We start from the raw sequence: 7,833 nt of genomic DNA on the forward strand, positions 1-7,833 counted from the left end.
CAGGGTGGGCTTGTGGACCATATGGGATTCAGGGGATCGAACACATATTGGCCACATACAAGGCAATCACTGTCCCCACTATACTGTCACAACAGTCCCATCTCTTCCTTCTGTTGATTACTGGTTCTAAGCAATAATTCTCTCCATATAGAGATATGAAGGACAGTCAGAGATCTCAGTCACTGAGACTGTAAACCTCCTGACCCCATGTTTTTCTCTTATTTCTGTTTCTTTTCTTAATTCTGTGCAGTGTTTCCGCTTTAGATCTGTTCACCAGTCTTCAACAGTGGCTCTTGTTGTCCAAAACCTTCCTGACCTTGAGTGTGATCTGGGCATAGTGACAGGCTTTTAAAGCAGAGACAATGGCAAAAGGGTGACAGAGCACTCACTGCCACTATGAATTGCTAAAAGACGAGCACTTCATTCTCACTAACACTTCTTTCATGAAGTGAGTTGCCATGTGGCAGCTTCAAGGACAGTCACAGCCAACAGCAGTGAGAGAGGCACGGAAGCCCCCAGTCCAACAGCCGCAAGGAGCTGGATCGTGTCAGCAGTCATGGGCTAGAAACGGAGCTGTCTTTCCTGTGCAGTTCTCAAGGGATATACAGGCATGGCCCATAGCTCGATGGTAGCCTTGGTCATTGGGCCTTGCTGGTGTGAATCTGGACTCCTGGTCCCTAGAGACTCGAACATACAAGGTATGCATTGAGCTTCTGTGATTTAAGACAAATCAGCGACAAGTAATGGGTCCAAATGAGATTCTCTACCTTACGGGCTGTTGTGAAGATAAGGGTGTCCATATCCAGACAGTGCTTAGGGCAGAAACTTGCACCAAGTGGACTCATGGAAGACTCTGGAGCAGCCATATATCCAGAAGTGGGCACCAGGACTGCCTGAACCTCAAGTTGTACCTGCCAGAGGTTTAGGTGTTCCTGCCTTCCCCTGATCTCTCTGGTTGCTTCTGCTCTTACTGGCATTTTGAGATACTGGCTCAGACTTGGGAGGCTTGTGATGTTACAAACATCTGACAAGTGCTAGGGAGGAAATGCTAGTCACTAAGGATGGTAAGGGGGTGCTCCCATTAGATTGTGACAAGAGTTAACTCTTTCATTGCTGGGTCCTAAAAGAAGGAAGATAGACATAGTCCTGGGCAATAGGCTAAATATAGAGAGAGAAATTGGGGTGCCCAGGGCCCAGGGAAACAGCTGATTACAAAGTGTCTCAAAACTTTATCAGCTGGTATGACATTCTCTGGGATATCTTGTAGATACTGAGCCTGAATAACTTTTTCTTGCTGGCCCCAGCTTGTCCAGGCAGCTTTCCCCAGAGGCTACCTCAGCAAATGCTTCAGCTTCAACCCTGCAGCACCCTTCCTGGTGTGAATATACAGTTAGACCAGGCACAGCTTCATGACTCAGCTCCTGCCAATACCCTTTTCCTTCTGACTCTGAACTTTTTACATGTGGTTTCCTTTCCGGAAAACCTCCATCCTCATCTTTATCTTTCACTTCTTCACTAGCAAACTCCTATTCTTCCTTCAGAGCACTTCTCAGGAAGGGATTTCCATAGGTGGCCAGTTACAGTCCTCTGCACCTGTCAATCACTTTGTCTTCCTCCAACTCATCTTTCATGAGTCCCACCCAAAGAGCAGAAGAATCTCTGCCTCTCAATGCCATTTGTCCATTCCACTCTACAACGAAGAAGATCAAGGGTGAGGGCCTGCCATGCCACACAGCCAGGCAGAGAAAAGCCACAGGAGGAAACCACTGCTACTGTGGGCGGCAGAGCCCAGCCCCTGCCCATGCCACATCATGGTTCTTTGTCAAGTCTGAGCCTGTTATAACCTCTGTAAAATGGGTGAACCACATGTGTGCTATGGTTACAGCTACCAGAGGTAGCAAGCGCACTGCAGTTGGGAAGGGCAACTGAATCCCATTTAGATACATATTTATTAAGCATCTACTGTGTACCAGTAGGGCTAGATCTGGGAGTGGGGGAACAAGGGAATGGGAAGCACTTGGATCCTAGAGCTCATAGACATGTGGGCCCATTATCTGACACACTGGATTTCCCCTCACTCAGTAGCTACTATGTTCTGGATTTTGGGGGGAGGAGGACCACAACTAGCAGTGCTCAGAGGTCACTCCTGGATCTGAGCTCAAGAACCATTCCTGGCAGGCTTGGGGGACCATCTGGGCAGTTGGAAATTGAACTTGGGCTGGCTGTGTGAAAGGTAAATGCCCTACACGCTTATGCTATCACTTCAACCCTGTTCCTGATTCTTACTTTGTCCCTTTTCTCCTCATTAGTGGGACTTCCCCAACCTGGGATGGAGGGGTGGGTCTACAGGCTCATCAGCCCTCAAACCAGCTGTGCCTTGCACCCAGCCCTATCGCCAGCCTGTGAGCCAGTCTGTTCTGGCAGACATCTCCTGCCTAAATAAGGACAAGGCACCCCAAGAGGCTTTATGAGCTGCAGGAATGTGACAGCTGAGCCGGCGCCTAAACCCTCCCCCTGCCTCTGGCCCTTCCCCAGGTGGGGCTCAACCATGAATGTCAGCTCCCCCAGAGCAGCCCCCAAAGATGCCAGCACCCCCAAAGTAGCCCCCACAGACACCAACTCTCTCAGCCACAAACACCAGCACCCCAAGAGCAGCCCACAGTGTCCCAGACACCCTCCTCCCCCAGCTGCAAGAAACACTGATAAAGCCCCTGGGGCAAGAATTTCAGGCAGCTGCATCTGCTTCTGGGGGCTGGCATTCTGGCTGCCACCCAGAAAGGGGCAGAGCAGTCAACCACAGGAAAGGGTGGGCATCCCCAGGCCTGAAAAATCACTCCCAAGTCCCAAAGGCATTTCCATTTATATGACCGGGACCCAGACCAGATTTCCACCCTGTGAGCTCCTCCTATCCCCAAACCAGGTGACAGCGACCAGGACTGGGTTTAAGTCACAGATCTTGGGTCCTGGGGGACACACAGAGCTCAAAACAAGTCCAATAAGACCCTCAGAACTGTTCTCATGGGGGCAGTAGGGGAGTAGAGAGATTCTGGTACCAGATGGTTTAGGGTTCAAGCCCTGGTTCTTCCTGGCCTTGTGCCCTTGAGCAAGAGACTTTATAGCTCTATGCCTCTATTTTCCTATTAGACACATGGAGGACACAGCTCCACCTTTGTGGGGTTCAGACACCTTTGTGTCTGTATTTGCAAAGAGCAGAGACAGGGTTCTAGCTTAGGACTTTGTCTAAACTAAAGTGACCAAGGAGCTTGCCATCCAGGGATAAATAGGGGTCAACCAAGAAAGTCCCAGACTGCTCATCTGTTTTCCACCCAGGACTGCCCAATGAAACTAGAAAAAAAGAGCTGCCTGGCACACAACAACATGCCTGAAACACAGAGAGTTTCATCTGTCTGAACAGCTATGACCTTCCCATGTCCTGGGAATTAGAAATAATCCTTACGGTGGAGACTTTACAACTAAGATCTCTATCATAGAGACCAAGGAAAAGGAAAGGCTTTCAAATCATTATCAAGAATGAGGCTGCCATTCCTGGGGATCAAGCTGGGTTAACAGGGTTAGGGAGAGGGTTTGGAGACAGGGCTGGAGACAGGAAACTGAGGGAGAAGTTAAATCATGCATGGGCCTGAAGTAGGTGGTCCTGAGAACTGACCCCATGGAAGGAGGGCAGGCTGGGAAGTGCAAGAGAAGCAGCCTAGTAAAGACAGAGAAGTGGGCAGGAAGCATGTGGCCCTAGCTAAGAATCAAGTCTCAGGACCAGAAGCTGCAGTTCACATCCCAGCCTTGAACACATCAGAGATTGGACAGGAAGTGCCATTCTCAGAACCAGAAGCCACAGTCCGCATCCCAGCCACAGGCTGGATACATGAAAAAGTAAAAAGAAGTGCTGTCCACTGGACACTGTCCACCTCAGAGTTGCTCAGGACTACACCCCAGCACCCCAAACAAAGGCTGAATGAACGAGAGCATGGAGAAGCTACAGTCATTACTACTGTACTAATCCTAAGTCCTATCCTGCTCTCCAGCCCCACACCCTTCATTTCTTTCCATCACCATCCTGGGTGTCCATTGAGGGCAGCCATCACGTGGACCTGGAGTCAGACCCCTGGCCCTAAGGCACTGATATAAAGAGAGAAGAGAAGATAGATAAGGTGGTCAGCATATATTGTTCAGGCTTCTAGACAAGGCAACATTGAAGGGAGAAGGGACTGGCCAACATTGATGGAGAGGACCTCTGAGCCATGGCTTGAAGCAGAGCAGAGTTGGAGAAGCCCAGACCTAAAACTGGCCCTCACTAACCCAGATCTGCTAAAGTACATATTCATATCTCAGCAGTGGCAGTGTGAAAAATCTCAGAAATGATAAGGACACCAAGGAAACGGACCATCTCTAGGCAGTGTTCTTCACCCCCAACACACATGGCCACCATTCCAGGAGCAATTAGTTCACACATTATTACTTAAGACACCGCGGAAAATGGTAACTGAGCAGATTCAGGCCTTGTGGAACAGCTTCTCTCTGAACAATGACTGTGACCCTCTTGGAAAAGAATTATGAGGGACCAGAGAAACATATATTGGATAAGGAGTTCACCTTGCACTCAAACCAACTGAGTATTCCATATGGTATTCCATATGGTCCACAAGTCTACCAAGAGTAATTCTTGAGCATCACGTGGTATGGCCAAAAAGTAAACCAATCAATCAAACTTTATAAGCTCCCTCTAAATGGCTGGCTAGGGCCAGAGCAGTGGTGCAAGCAGTAAGGAATCTACCTTGCCTGCACTAGCCTAGGACGGACCATAGTTCGATTCCCGGGCATTTCATAAGGTCCCCCAAGCCAGGAGTGATTTCTGAGTGCATAGCCAGGAATAACCCCTGAGAGTCACCGGGTATGTCCTAAATAAATAAATAAATAAATAAATAAATAAATAAATAAATAAATAAATGTCTGCCTAGATCCCAAGAATTCCTATTCCCTATTTGTTACAGGACAAATGTGACTGCAGCCAGCCTGGTTCCATACACAAGGAAGTCTACAGTGCTGGTATGCCTCTTACATTCTCCTTCTGAACAGAGATCAGAGCAGCCAGCAGCCCTGACCTGAACTTTTCTTTTTTGTTTTGTTTTGTTTTTTGTTTTTTGGGCCACACCCATTTGACACTCAAGGGTTACTCCTGGGTATGTGTTCAGAAATCGCCCTTGGCTTGGGGGGACCATATGGGATGCCCAGGAATCGAACTGTGGTCCGTCCTAGGATAGCGCTTACAAGGCAGATAGATGCCTTATCTCTAGTGCCACCTCTCCAGCACCTGACCTGAACTTTTCTAGCATAACACAGAGGGATGGTTCGTAGAATGTGGCTCTTGGTATTTGTCTACCTCCTCTGTGTCAGTGAGAGTATATAGTCCTTCTTTGGGCTTTAGCTAACTTCCCTTCCTCCAATAATGGATTTCTATCTATGATAACATAAAGTTATCTTTTATTTATGTATTTATTTATTTATTTATTTATTTATTGGTTTTTTGGTCAAACCTGGTAGCACTCAGGGGTTACTCCTGGCTCTATGCTCAGAAATCGCTCCTGGCAGGCTCAGGGGACCATATGGGAGGCCAGAATTCGAAGCACCATCCTTCTGCATGCAAGGCAAATGCTCTACCTCCATGCTATCTCTCTGGCCCTGTGTTTTTTTGTGTTTTGGGAATATAAGGTTCCTTTATAAAAATAAACTTAGGGAGCCGGAGAGATAGCATGGAGGTAAGGCATTTGCCTTTCATGCAGAAGGACAGTGGTTCGAATCCCGGCATCCCATATGGTCCCCTGTGCCTGCCAGGAGTAATTTCTGAGCATAGAGCCAGGAGTAACCCCTGAGTGCCGCCGGGTGTGATCCAAAAACAAACAAGCAAACAAATAAATAAATTAAAGAAATAAACTTAGTATTGAGGCTGGAGAGATAGCACAACAGAGAGGGCACTTGCTTTGCACATGGCCAACCTGAGTTCATTTGGTCTCCAGCATCCTATATAGTACCCAAATGTGGCCCCAAAACAAACAAAAATGTAGGATGCTAGAGTAATACCACAGCAAGTAGTGCTTTTGCTTTATTATGACCAACCAGCATTTGATCCCCAGCACTCCACATGGTTCCCTGAGCACCACCAGGAGTAATTCCTAAGTATAGAGCCAGGAGTAAGCCCTGGGAACCACTGGGCAAAACCAAATGAATAAATAAAAATAAATATATTTAGCTAAGACAGTTGAACCATCTGAAGGCAATGGAGAGGTAATAACCCAGAGTGTATGTGGAAATGACCTGGCTCAAACAGACACATCAAGATTGGCATTCAAAACACCACCTCACCCCAGGTGCCCCTCTGGGCTAAGCCTCTGCTCATCCATCTGCTTACTCTTCTGCCTGACCACAAAGGGTGGCCTTGATCTGGGCAGGAACTGAATCCATCTCCTAAAGAGGCCTGGGAACAGCTGCCTGTGGTGGGGCCGTGAGAAAGGCCGCCTAAAGAGGGGATCTGAGAATAGCTCTTTTCCAAGGACAAGGCTAAAACAGAGAGAGGGGACAGGGACCTACTCCAGATCCTTAGCATGAAGTCCAAAGTCTCAGTGCCCCTTTAAATAAGGTCGATGGGATACTGTGATGGGGCAAGCACCCCACAGCAATTCAGAGCATGTCCTCAAACTTGGTAATTCTTCCCAGAGACATCCTGATTCACAGGGGGAGTGGGGGCTAAGTCCAGCTCTGTCTGGCAGAGATACATTCTAGAAACTTCCCTGATCATTCTAATCAACAATAAAAGCTGATGGAACAACAGCTGGATAATGGGAACTCCACGGGGGTTAAAAAGCAATGGAGATGTTCCAGCTTCAAAAAGATGCAGAGACAGTTAGGGAGAAAGTTTCAGCTTCAAAAAGATGCAGAGACAGTTAGGGAGAAATATTCAGTCTCTGAATAGTCCAGATGTTCCCTGTGTGTCAGGAAGAGGAATGGAAACTAAATGTACATTCACTTCTACTTCAGGGGCAGCACAAGAGAGCACAGCGGTGTTTGCTTTGCAAGCAGCCGATCCAGGACCAAAGGTGGTTGGTTCGAATCCGGGTGTCCCATATGGTCCCCCGTGCATGCCAGGAGCTATTTCTGAGCAGACAGCCAGGAGTAACCCCTGAGCATCGCCGGGTGTGGCCCAAAAACCAAAAAAAAAAAAAAAAAAAGTGGAGAGACTAATATGGCCACATATTAGCAGTTCTTGACCTGCCCCTTTTATAGTGTCATAGTAACTGGACAGTGGCTGGGAAAGGAGGTAGGCTCTCCTTTAGTAACTGTAGAAACATATCTCTAAGGGTATAACCCATTCAGAAATGAATCCACTGTCAGCCTCCAGCATGCTTGGGTCTGAGGTGACCATGTCTATATCTACTGACAAAAACATTACAAAACAGTTTGAGGTCTTGCCTTGCTCCATCCAGAGCAAGATTATAGAAATTTCAGACAATTGAAAATTAATTAATAATTTATTAAAACAAAGGGGAACATTTAAAAAGGAAGTAGAGGGCTGAAGATAGTTGATAGCACAGCAGGTAAGGTATTTCCTTCGTACATGGATGGTCTGGGTTTAATCCCCAGCCTCCCTTATGTTCCCCTGAGCACTGCCAGGAGTGATGCCTGAGTGCAGAGCCAGGAGTAAGCCCTGAGAATTGCCGGGTGTAGCCTCCCAAAACCAAAAATAAATAAATAAATAACATAAAAAGGAAGTGGGCTGGAGAGATGTTACAAGGATTGTGGCACATGCCTTGCATGTGGCAACAC

General features: G+C 47.5%; 1 protein-coding gene and 1 non-coding gene across 2 annotated transcripts in view; one reads left to right on the forward strand and one right to left on the reverse strand.

Moving 5' to 3' along the window:
* Window positions 1–7,833, reverse strand: part of JPH2 (junctophilin 2) — a 69,206-nt gene that overhangs the window by 23,809 nt on the left and 37,564 nt on the right. The window lies entirely within an intron of this gene.
* On the forward strand, window positions 7,395–7,521 carry LOC126019269 (small nucleolar RNA SNORA9). The gene has a single exon (XR_007499000.1). It is a non-coding gene; the product is annotated as a small nucleolar RNA SNORA9 (small nucleolar RNA).

This window comes from Suncus etruscus, chromosome 9 (assembly GCF_024139225.1).
Source record: "Suncus etruscus isolate mSunEtr1 chromosome 9, mSunEtr1.pri.cur, whole genome shotgun sequence".
Classification (NCBI taxonomy): Eukaryota; Metazoa; Chordata; class Mammalia; order Eulipotyphla; family Soricidae; genus Suncus; species Suncus etruscus.